Here is a 13649-nt window from a genome sequence, read left to right on the forward strand (position 1 = left end):
ACCTAGCATGTATTGGGAGGTCCTAGTGCAAGTCAACAACTACCGATATTTTTAGGTAGCATCTGGCATGCATTTAAAGATACCCACTTGCCTAGGTAGCACCCTGCATGCATTGGGTGCTCTCAGTGCTTGCCGATAGCTACCGACATACTTAGGTAGCACCTGTCATACATTGGGTCCTTCTGGTGCATGATGCGCGTAGTTAGCAGGATGCATTGGAAGCTACCCGCATGCATTCCGTTCTCTCAGTGCATGCCAGTAGCTACAGGCATACTTAGGTAGCACTCGACATGCATTGGGAGTTCGTGGTGCTGCATGCTATGACAGCTACATGCATATCTAGGCAGCATTCAGCATGCATTTAAAGATACCGCCTACCTAGGTAGCACCCGGGCATGCATTGTTGGGTAATCCTAGTGCATGCCGATAGGCATACTTAGGTAGCACCCCTGCATTGGGTGCTCTCGGTTGCATGCAAATAGCTCTCGATGCATGTGCGTAGTTATCGGCATGCATTGGGAGCTACCCACATGCATTCTGAACTCTCGTTTCAGTGCATGCTGATAGCTACTGGCATACTTAGGTAGCACCCGGCAAGCTACCCACATGCATTCTGAACTCTTGGTGCATGCGGATAGCTACCGGCATACTTAGGTAGCACCCGACATGCATTGGGAGCTCCTCATGCATTTCGTTAGCTACACGCATATTTAGGTAGCATTTGGCATGCATTTAAAGATACCCGCTTGCCTAGGTAGCACCTGCCATGCATTGGTGGGTGATCATGGTGCATGCTGGTAGTAGCTATCAGCATACTTAGGTAGCACCCAGTGCTCCGATGCATGCAAATAGCTCCCGGTGCATGTCCATAGTTATCGGCATGCATTGGAAGCTACCCACATGCATTCAATGCTCTCGATGCATGCCAATAGCTACCGGCATACTTAGGTAGCACCCGCCATGCATTGGGAGCTTCCGGTGCATGCCAGCAGCTATCGCCATATTTAGGTAGCATTGAGCATGCATTTAAAGATACCCACTTGCCTAGGTAGCACTCGACATGCATTGGGTTCTCTTGGTGCATGCCGGTCGCTACCAGCATACTTAGGTAGCACATGGCATGTATTGTGTGCTTCTGGTGCATGCCGCTAGCTCCTGATGCATGTCCATAGTTATCCACATGCATTAAAAGCTACCTGCATGCATTGGGTGCTCTCTGTGTATGTCGGTAGCTATCGGCATTCTTAGGTAGCACCCAACATGCATTGGGAGCTTCTGGTGCATGCTGTGAGCTACATGCATATTTAGGTAGCATCAGACATGCATTTAAAGATACTCGCTTACCTAGGTAGCACCCTGGGTGATCCTAGTGCATGCCGGTAGAGCCACTTGCATACTTAGGTTACACCCGTGCATTGGGTGCTCCGGTAGCTCCCGGTGCATGTCTGCAGTTATCGGCATGCATTGAAAGCTACCCACATGCGTTATGTGCTCTCGGTGCATGCCGATAGCTATCGGCATACTTAGGTAGCACTTGTCATGCATTGGGAGCTCCTGGTGCATGTCGTTAGCTACAGGCATATTTAGGTAGCATCTTAAAGATACCTGCGTGCCTAGATAGCACCCGGCCGCCACGCATTGGGTGATCCTGGTGCATACCCGTAGCACCCGTAGCACCCGCCGCCATGCATTGGGTGATCCTGGTGCATACCCGTAGCACCCGCCGGCATGCATTGGTGGGTGCTCTGTGTGCATGCTGATAGCTCTCCGTGCATGTCCGTAGTTATTGGCATGCATTGGAAGCTACCCACATGCTGTCGGTGCATGCCGACGGCTACCAGCATATTTAGGTAGCATCGAGCATGCATTTAAAGATACTCGCTTGCCTAGGTAGCACCCAACATGCATTGGGTTCTCTGGGTGCATGCCGGTAGCTATCGGCATACTTAGGTAGCACACAGTATGTATTGTGTGCTTCTGGTGCATGCCACTAGCTTCCGGTGCATGTCCATAGTTATCTGCATGCATTCAAAGCTACCCGCATGCATTGGGTGCTCTGTGTGCATGCCGGTAGCTACCGGCGTTCTTAGGTAGCAACCGGCATGCATGCCGATAGCTACCGGCATATTTAGGTAGCATCGTACATGCATTTAAATATACCCGCTTGCCTAGGTAGTACCCGGCATGCATTGGGTGATGGTGGTGCATGTCGGTAGCTACTGGCATACTTTGGTAGCACCCGACATGCATTGGGTCCTACAAGTGCATGCCGGTAGCTCCCATTGCATGTCCGTAGTTATCGGCATCATGCGTTGGAAGCTACCCACAAGCATTCGGTGCTCAGTGCATCAATCCACACAACATCCACGTTAATCCACATCAATCCACACAACATCCACGTCAATCCACATCACTCCACACATCAATCCACATCAATCTCATCATTCCACACATCAATCCATATCAATCTCATCAATCCACATCATTCCACACATCCCACACATCACTTCTCATCATTCCACATCATTCCATACATTCCACATCATTCCATACATCCGCATATCACTTCTCATCACTCCACACATCTCACACATCACTTCTAATCACTTCACACATCATTCCACACATCCCACACATCACTTCTTATCACTCCACATCATTCCACACATCCCACACATAACCTCTCATCACTCCACATCATTCCACACATCCCACACATAACCTCTCATCACTCCACATCATTCCACACATCAATCCAATTTTCCCAAATAAGATGGTCTCTTTTTGCTTTGAGTGAATCAGGTTTGATTATGAACTTTCCTTGATCTAGTTATCAAAATTTTTATTCCACAATCAACCAAGTTAAAAGTACAGTTTCTCTACTTTTTATACTGACAAAAATTTCTAAGTCTCGGCCAATTACTTAGCTCAGTTAAAGATAACTTTTTCTCGACTCAATTAAATTAAATCTAAATTTTCGTTCACTTTTGGATCCTCGATCCTTTCAAGAATTTTAGATTTCTTTCCTAGGGAATCTACGAATAAGTTAGTCACACAATTATTTGCGTTCATCCAACTACGCATGTTTCTTGTCTTTTTTGGAAAATCCTTTTTCCATTCAGAATGTACCCCAGATTCTATTTTTCGAGAATCTACACGTATACTTCATAATTCCATAAGTTAAATATGTTCGTGATTACTCTTTCTGATTAAAAATTATCCATGTTTTCTCGATGCATTCCTATGAATATTTTTTCATTCTTTTATCAAATTTTTTGAAATAAAATATGCTCAATATTCCTCTTTTTAAATAAAAGATTTATGCATACGACCTCATGGGATTTACAAAATCAATTATACCCATATTTCCTCTTGGTTTGCTTGATTCTTTACCCTGCAAAAGTTGTGTAGCCCCTCAAGGAAGAGGCTTGGCCACCAAGGAAAGAGTGTAATCTTCAAGAGAAGAAGAGGTTTAAGGCTTCACAATGGAGAGGCAAGGAAGAGGGAAGATGAAAATACACTAAAATAAAAATTACACTAGCAAGAACTACTCTAAGATGAAAATACAAAGGAATGGGGGTCTATTTATAGGTGAGGGAGGCCACCAACCAAGTCCAACTGGGATCTAGAGGCTTCCAGCTTCAGTTTGATCCAATTTGGAGGACAAGTTAGGCTCACTTTTTTGCTCTAGTTTGAAAGAGATGAAAGGAGAGATGAAATACCTCATCTTTTTGAATTAAAAATTTAGGTAATGATGGTTGTAAGATTCCTCCCGAGCCTCTCAAGATGTCCAGTATCTTCCCCTGCAGTCAAATCCCTCTTCAGATATATAAAAGATCTAGAGAGAGGTTATTCAGATTTTAGATATTTTTTGATGGAAAAATATCTCTTATTATTAAAATAAATTTCCTTGAAACAGAATTTCAAAAAGATTTTCAGAAGGTGCATTAGAAATCAATTATAATCTGTTCAAAAGGCTCCTAGGGGTCCAGATTTTCTGAAAATTTTAAATTAAGGTTTTGAGGGGCCAATCATATTCATCCAAATGTGTGGAGGAGATAAATAGGAGAAATAAAGAAAATCCCCCCAAAAATGAGTAAATACTCACATAAGATGAAGAGTGGACTAAGGACCAAAGGAAATACTAAAAAAATAAATTTTTGACACCTCAGATGTGCGAATTCTCCCTCATGAAGGAGGTGCCTATTTCACATGTGTGGTGGAGTTTTAAATGACCATCCTGAAGCAACAACGATAGCTATTTCAGTCCACCATTCATCTAACTATACCACCCCCACACCCGATCCCCCATCTCCAAAAAAGGAACTAAAGATGAAAATGAAAAGTGAGTGCTCAAAGAAATTATAGATCCCAATACCTACAAGCTTTTACACGACGCTTCCATTGGCCACCTCCAACATTGAGTTCTTCCAATGGTTTGATTTGTCTCTTGCGTAATCGAGCACCCAATGGCGTGTCTTTCAAATATTGCAATTTTCTGTTGAACTTTTCAAGTTGTTTTCGAAGGTGTGCATTCTCACTCTCCAATGTGAAATTGTTGATTTCTCGAACTGCCAAAATTTCATTCTTCTCCTTAATAGTGTCCTGCATCTTACAAATAGTCTGCTCTGCAAATGATCAAACTCTTTTTGTAACCCAGCACAAACTTTTGCTTTATCCTCGTTTGAAGCTTGCAAAGCTGTTGTGATCGATGCCAAGTAAAAATTCGCACCTTCAAGCATTTTTATCCTGGCATCTCTATCACTCAAATGTCTTTCAAAGATACTTTGACATTGGCCAAACAGTCTTTTTCAATACCCAAGCAATCCATTTTCACCCTCACACACAAACTTGAAGAAACTTGTCAACCCAAAGAATGATGGAGATGGATCTGGTGGGTAAATACTACCATCCAACCATAGGTCCATATTTTTCTTTCCTTCATTTCGAAGCTCAGTAATGCGGGCTTCGCATGCTGGCCTAGACCAATTTCTCTTACAGCAGGGAGCATAATCGGGTTCTACTTGGAAGTGGATGTCCACCTTTTTCCTCTTTTGCTGCACAGGTTCCATTGCATTGTTCTGTGCTTTAACAACACCAAAAAGCATCATGAACTCACACTTTAACCAAAAAAAACCAAAGATATTACACTTATCTCCCGTGAAGAAGATTGCTTCATTAAAACCAAAAGACAACATCACTAAATAATACCTCCTTGTCCATCAAAAACAAACTTGTTGGTATCCTGGATGAACCAAAATGTACAGAGTACTTGTAAGCACAACCCTCACTTGAAAAAGGTAAGAAATGGGATTGTTATTCATGCACAAGCAGGTATGGCGCATGAAGAACAAATACTTTTCCATCCTTTTTCAAAACTTGCCGCCTTGAGAAGAAGAGAAAATCAAAAACCTCCTGCTCAAAACAATTCGGATTTGGAGTGGTTGTGGTTGTGCAGTCGGGAAGACAATGAGGGAGACAATGCAAGATGATGGGTTGCAGGGACGAAGTTCGGTTCAAGTTTGGTTAGCAAAGTTGGCTTCGTTACATTCAAAAGTGTAATGAAGAAAGAGAGTGGTGTCTTTTTTCAATAAAATAAGGCACCATAGTGGGAATAAAAAACTATACTCAAGATGCATTGTTTTGAATTAAAAAACACCCTATATATCAGTTAATGGAATAAAGAACTCAAAAATGACGCACGTACCCTCCAATATTATATGTGGATTTATTGGCTTGCTTTGTCCACATCACCATCCCAAGGGATCTCTTACAAGGCCCCTTTTTGAGTCCAAATTTTCCCTAATGTAAGGTTTAAAACCTTTAATAATTAAAGTGGGCTAAGCCTAACCACTAAGGTTTAAGGCTTTTTAAATTTTAAATGGGCGCCATGGCCGCTTGTGAAAGCTTGCATTGCCTGCACAATTCACCCTCCCCATGCCAAAACCAAGTGAGAGTGTCGAGCGGGATGCATGAATGACGGAAACATGATGTGCTAAAAAAAATGCAATAGTGGAGCTCATAAAGGAGGCGCCTAGAATCACCATTGTGAGATCTCATTGCCGTCCCTGCGCACCGGATTCTCGATTGCTGGCAGCAGCGGAAGCAACTCCCTCTTGCACAAGGCAAGGTTTCCCACTCGAGGCCTCACCCTCGAATGTCCGGACATTAGACTATGCTGGTGTGGTCATTCCGAAAACCGAAACCGAGAAAATTTCCCATGCCTGAAAAACGGGGACGATTCCACCATTTTGAATTTCTTAACGAATTTTTCTAACGAGGTCAAGATACTTAACTAACCTTCATCTGAATAAACCAGATAGAAGGGAAACTATTACAGACTTAACTTGAAGGAATCAACACTTTTTCCCAATTGAATCAGGCACAACCATTGATCTATTCATTTGAGAAGTCTTTAGGCTATTATTTAACTATTCGAGTTCTAAGCGTATTCCTATTGATCAATTTTATTATTAAAACTCTACTGATTCCAGTCTAAACCCCATCCGGCCCATGGGTTAGCCACCGCCCAACCACTGGAATTGGTAGAACCAGACACCCACCCATAATTAAATGCCTTTCTTAACTTTTGCTTTAGAATATAGATACGCACACACTCCTCTTTAAACTTTAATTTATAAAACAAATTGACAAACAATTATTGGTTACAGATGTCATAACTCAAAATTTCCATTCCATCCTTGTTTCTCACAAAACAGTATCACTCTGGACTCTCCGTTGAGACCAGCAGGTTAGCAACGAGATCTAGTAATAGATTACAATAAGTTTCTTGTCATCATACATATATATATCTTTCACGATATATGCATGGGTGTCCTAAGCACCGCGAGCTCGTGCATTGCTTGGTCAGAACCCTCCACGATCCTCCTTAGGTTTCTTGGCACTTCACTCAGGGACCGCTTCGTCGGCCCTCGCCCATCGTATCGGAAGCACACCATTTTTCACCATACCCAGCTGGTCAAGAACTGGGTAGGTTTTTGTCGCGTGAGCCATGGCCAAGTATCCTTGTCTGTATTGTATGACCGAACGAGGTGTCTCCAAAGGAGGAAAAGAGAGAGAATGGAAATGCCTAAATGCAATCAGTAATAGGCGTGAACCCCCAAATCGTGATGCTCCAGGAGTGGATCCTAATTGGGATCCAATTCTTCCTATCCCTTTGATAAGAGTTCATATTTGTGTTTTGCATGCGCTGGTTAGAATAATTGAGAAACTAGTCTACATGTACATCGAATTTTCATGGAATATGAAACCAGCAGTAGAGAGTGAAAGAACTGTTAAAAAAATAGAGCAAGTGCTTTCAGATGCAGGTTTACATTGTGGTCAAGTGAAGATTGAGAAGGACTTGAGAAGATCAGGGAAGACCGGAAATGTTCCTAGTAGCAAACCATGTTTTGGAGGTGCAAAAGCCAGAAAGTTCTTATCTAATCATACCCAGAGAGGTCATCTGGGTACATATTTTGAGGTGTGGAGGAAGCTTCATGCAGCTGTACCTGATCGAGGCTCTTCAGGACAAGCAAGGGTGGCAAAGGCCAAAGCGTGGTTTGCACTTGATCGCCTAGCACCTTTGTTGCAAAAAGCAAGGTTTGAAGATGGGGATGTTGAGAAATTTGAGGCAGTTGTGACAGAGTTCTACACTAGCTATGAAAAGGCATGGGGTGCGACAAACTTGACACAATACATGGTTATTACTTGAAAACCTACAGCTTTGAGTTTTTTTTGTTGTTCAAAAAATATTGTACGATACTAAATGTCTTGTTGTTGTTGAGCATTTGTAGCACATTTTGCATGCACATGGAACCTTTTTTGCGGACGAGTTTGGAAGCCTTGGGATTTGGTCTACCCAAGGCATGGAAAGATCTCATTGGCAAGCACGTTGTGCCTATCAACAAAGGGCCACTCAACATGGAGGAGGAATAAAGAAAAGTAATCCCATGAAGCAACTATGTCAGTGGTGGTATAGGCGGATTCAAGTGAGGGCTCGTGTGAAGATCAAACATGCTGAATCAGCTGTGTCATGTGCAATAAGAAAGGTTCAGGCTGAACGGAGACGTTCAATATATGTCTCCTCACAGGGAAAGCAGAATCATGCTGAATGGCTAAGACAACGACAAAGACAGGGCAGAGTGTGGAAGAAAATTGATCATTGAAATATATATTGTAAAACAATGATGTAACTGTGAAAGATTTTAAAAGAACAAGAGCTTTCATCTATGTCCCATATAAATGTTTCCAATATATACACATTTCATAGTTTGTAATGGTAAACAAGATGAGTATTGAGAAATATGACGAAACTTCTTAGCAACTGGAACAATCTAAATTTGTTAATCTGGAGCAGAGACTTCCCCCAGCCAAGCCTTTTTTGATGACGTTTCTGCATCATCTTCTTCATCCTCTATCAATGGCACAACAGGGACCTTTGGCCTTGCTGTTCTAAGAAGATGCTTCTTCCCGCAATCACTCAACAGATTAGGATCTGTGATTCCACATGCCAACCCGTAAGCAGCATATGTTAAATAATATTTACATCTTAACGAATATACTCTAGGTCCCTCTCCAAAAATTCGAACAGCTGCTTGCCGCTCCAGAAGTATTGCCTTGTTTGCATTCAGCCTTAAGTGATAGCCACCTAAATACCTGGATAGAGTCTTTATCGCCATCAGAGGAAAACTTGCATTGTCCTTGGAGAAGCTAGCGTGAAATATCACAATTTGAGGGAATTTTAGGCGATGTATATATGTTCCTAGTGTCGAATCGTGGCCCAATCCCGCCATACCCTTGCCTGAAGCACGTTTGAGGAATGTGTCTTCATATATTTCCAACTGAAAAAATAAAGGAGCATTAGCCAGAAACAACATCACCAAACATTTCAGGACAAAGTTGATAAAGACAAATCCACAACCAAAAAAAAAACTAACCTCTTGGTTCTCATCTGCTTCAAGCAAGGCGTCTTGCCATAAATTAGTGCTCGAACTAGGAACGGTTTCCGCTGACTTATTTGGCACATCCCTAAATCCTCCCATGTTGGTGATATTCAGTCTGTCCCTTGCTTCTTGTAGCTCTTCCTCTGTGGCATCTTTTCCTTCATATCTAAGGGCATCAGCATAGATCATCTTTAGTGTTGCTGCAGAGCAGATAGGAACTCGGTGTCTTTCACATGGCTATCCACTAGTAAGTACTTGTCTATCCCATCATCATCTACAAAATTGTCATCGATCTCCAGATTTTGGGCTATGAAAGCTATGAAATGGTCCTCCCTTAAGTTAAATACATGTTGTATGTCTGTCAGCAATATATACTCTGAATCTCCTACTTGGTAGGAGGGGAGTAATGGCGTTGGAATGGGGGAGGAGTCATCTGATTCAATCACAAGCTGACCTATATCACTGTTTTGTTCTCTAACTGCCTCAATATCAACCGCCGAACTGAGCTTACTCTCTTCTTCAACATTGAACTCCTCAATCACATAAGGAGTGTCCTCCTCTTCAGCACCATCCTCAACGATGGGACTAGCCTGACGAGAAATCGTGTCTTCACTTTCATTTGTTGCATGCGGCTCTGTACATTCTTCATCTGTTAATTGCACGTTCATGTGCAAGAAGCATAAGAAGGCATAAGAGTATTCCATCAAGAGGCATTTTCTTTTGTGAAAAGGGCATAGCAAAGCTCTCTTCTTATCACATGGTACCTTGTGCCAATCCCTGTTTAACCTCTGCTTCTTCTCCGGCGACACCTTGAGATTAAAATGAATGTGATTTTTCCCATCAATCATCATTGGTTCTTCATTTGTGAGCTCATCAAACTCTTGCTTTGCCTCTTCAAAGTATCCATGATGGCTAGAAAATGTATCCTCCAGAGAAAAATCGCAATTGAACATCAACGAAATTGCAGGGTGCAAATCATGATGTCGACATTTGTAGAGGAAGTCATATAATAGAGTTGCAGGTGTTTCTTTAATCTCTTTGTCCACATCAAACTCGACTTGAACTTGCGCCATGGCTGAATTCAAGGGTGTAGATAAGACATGGAAAATATTAGTTCAAGCAATGAATCAAGAGACAGTCGATCTTAAACAACAAATCTCTGTGTGGTGTGAATGGATTCAACATAACGCGAGAGGAGATGCCAGAGGAATCCAGGTATTCCTCCTCGCGTTGTAGTGAATCTATTTTCCCTAACGCAAATAAAATTGCAGCTAAGTCAAGGATCTCTTCTCGCGTTATGGTGCATCGATTTACCATAATGCGAGGAGGAATATTGTGCTTCCTATGGGACCTTCGCTCGCGTTATGGTGAATTGATTCACAGCAACATGACGACTTTATCATCCTTTGGCAATGCCTCTTACGTTATGGTGAATTACAAATAAAGATAGTTCTCCAGTACCCATACTAAGAGAGGAGGTGTCAAACGAATTAAAATACTCTTCTTCGCAGTCAATTCACCATAAGGCGAGGAGTCATAGGTTTTTAATTCACCTTAACGCGATGAAAAGCCAAAGCAAGAAGTTCTCCACGACTGAAACCAAAACAACGAAATAACAAAAGAAGAAGGAAGCACAAAAGAGATAAAAATACCAAGAAAACGAATTGTATACAATCGTCGCAGGAGATGGAGATGAAGGAGGTTGGAGGTTTGTCTTTGACGTTGGATATAGGAGGATGATTGATGAAGGAGGGTCGGAGGAGATAGTCAGTCGTCGTTGATGGAGATGAAGGCCGTTGGTGGGGAGATAAATGAGAATACGAACTCCAAGAGAGGCAATAAATGAGATGAGTATCCTAGAAAATCCGTTTTTAATGCTACGCGACACGTCAGCGCCGCGTTTTCACCCGCCATTCCATGAATGCCACGTGGTAGCCTGTCGTGTACCTAGCACGTGTACAAGCTATAAAGTTTAATCAAAGCCCTTTTTAATGCTATGCGACACGTCAGCGCCGCCTAGTCGCCCTGGCAGCCCGCCAGCACGTGTGTTCGCTCTAAAGACTAATCAAAGCCGTTAATCACACCACCTTTTCGTCCTCTTATCGATTTTGCCTTGTCTGTCCTCCAGCTTGCCTCCAAGTGACTTCCGACTACCACCATAGTACTGAACCGATTTTCCACCTCCTGCACGACAGTCTCCATTCATTTGCACGCAAGAAATGTAAGTTTTTATATACTACTTGATTGTTTTGTAAGTTTATTGTATATTGCTTGTTTGTTTTGTTTTTTCTTCGACTGTTTGCCCTCTGCCATTGTTTTTTCTTCGACTGTTTACCTTTTGCCGTAGTGATTCGATTCACCTTAAAGCACACGACGGGCCATTAGAATCTCAATAAGCTCTATGTCTTATGGTGAATCGAATCACCATGGCAGAAGGCAAACGTAAGAGATTCGCGATAATCCTCCTCCCGTTGTAGAAAATCGATTCACTATAACGCGAGGAGGATTGTTTTGCTTTGACTGGCCCTTAGACTCGCGTTATGGTGAATCGATTCACCATAACGCAAGACCAAGGGGCAAAGGATTCACGATAATCCACCTCTTATTGGTGTCAATTAATTCACCTCCTACATGACAGTCTCCATCCATTCCCACTCATAGAATGTGATGAAAGTGTATTACTTGATTGTTTTGTGAGTTTCTTGTATAATACTTGATTGTTTTGTTTTTCCTTCGACTATTTGCCCTCTGCCATTGTTTTCTCTTCGACTGTTTGCCCTCTGTCATGGTGATTCGATTCACCGTAAAGCAGACGACGAGTCATTAGAATCTCAATACTGCTCTATGTGTTATGGTGAATCGAATCACCAAAATGCAAGACGGAATGGTAAGAGATTCGGGAGAACCCTCCTCCCGTTGTAGTAGATCGATTCACTATAACGCGAGGAGGATTGTTTTGCTTTGACTGGCTCTTAGTCTCGCGTTATAGTGAATCAAATCACTATAACGCAAGATCAAATCTCAAAGGATGCACGATAATCCGCCTCTTATTGGTGTCAATGAATTCACCATAATGCGAGAAGGATTATTGTGTTTCTGTGGGCCTTCATCTCGCGTTATGGTGAATGGATTCACCATAACGCGAGGAAGTGCATATTGCTTTCTTGGCCACCCTCTCTCGCTTTATGGTGAATTGTTAATCGTGTACTACTGAATAGCAAAGTTTTCTGCTTTTTCTTGCGTTTTCAGATGGCTCGTGTAAGGCATACAGCTAGACCCATTGACAATGCAGCTCCCTCATCTACTGGGAAGAAGATGGGCGTTCTGAAAGCCTCAAGATCCAGGAAATCAAGCAGTCCTTCCCGATTGTCCAAAACGCAGCCTAGACTAAGGCATTTCGCAGAGCATTCGGCAGCCCTGCGAGAAATCAAAAAGTTTATGAAGCACCCGACAGCTGCTATTCCCAGATTGCCTTTCCAGAGGCTTGCCAGGAGAATTTGTGAGCAGAATGGAATTTTGTTTAGGTGGAAGGCATCGGCCCTGTTTTGCTTTGCAGGAGGCCACAGAAGATTGGATGATCGAATTTTTTTTGGATAGTTACGTTCTTGCTGCCCATGCACACAGGGTGACAGTAATGAACAAAGATTTTTTCAGCCTAGTAGCCCTTCATTTCAGATACGATAAGTTACTTAGACCAGTTACGTTTACTGATGAACGAATGTTACAAATTTTGGATGTTCGTCCTGTACAAAAAGTGAGAATTGAAGAGGTGACCGAGGGAGGTCCAGATCATGAACATCAGACTCGGGAAAATTTAATGACAAGCGCTCAAAGGGAACATCAAGCTGCAATGCTTGCATTGCAAACAAAAAGGGAAAATGTTCGTGCACTCCACGCCATGAATCGGGAGGCGCTGCAATTTTTGTTGCCGGAGTTCTATGTACCCTTTAATATTAGAGGGCATAGATGTTATTTCCCGATTCATGCTGAAGAAATCAACATTTTGTTTGATCCCAAAACTGAAGTCAACGACAAAGTGCTCAGATGTGTTTTAAGGTATACTCTTTTCTCTGTCCTCCCACAATTTTTCATTCTTGGCTCTTAAAGTTTATGCCTCACTCTTGATATGTTTCCTTGTGAAGTTTTGTTATTTCGCTATTGCCCGAGGATATACAGCGAGTGTTCCAGATTGATTCACTGGTCTCAACACTGTTGCTAGTAGAGTCAGTTCCGTACCTCGATGTGCTGAACTGGTTTCGGGAGGTCCAGCTGGACGATGCCCGAGTATTTTTTTTGGCATATCATGAAAAGTGAGTTTGTCTCTCTATCTCTCTTGCATGATGTTTATAGGAATCACCGTGCTTCCTTTGGATTGAAACTAATAGAAATCTATTGTGCAGTTCCCATTGGAGTCTTCTACTAGTCGACGTGCAAGAAAATGTCATTTACCTTGCAAATTCGACATCTGGTGTCCATGGAAATGTTTTGCTGTAAGTAAAAATCATTAAGATACATATTATTGTTTGAGTTAGAAGTCCGGATTGATCAGGATAATGATTGGTCTCTGTTTACAGTGGTGTCAGGAAACTAATGGCATCTTACGAGAGCCTCAGCATGGACATCGACACCCTGGATCGATCGACCATCCGAAGGGTTAGTGTCCCCAAACAAGAAGATGGCTACAGCTGTGGGTGGAGGGTTGCA

This window comes from Cibotium barometz, chromosome 7, assembly GCF_041138505.1.
Source record: "Cibotium barometz isolate CiBa-2024 chromosome 7, ASM4113850v1, whole genome shotgun sequence".
NCBI lineage: Eukaryota > Viridiplantae > Streptophyta > Polypodiopsida > Cyatheales > Cibotiaceae > Cibotium > Cibotium barometz.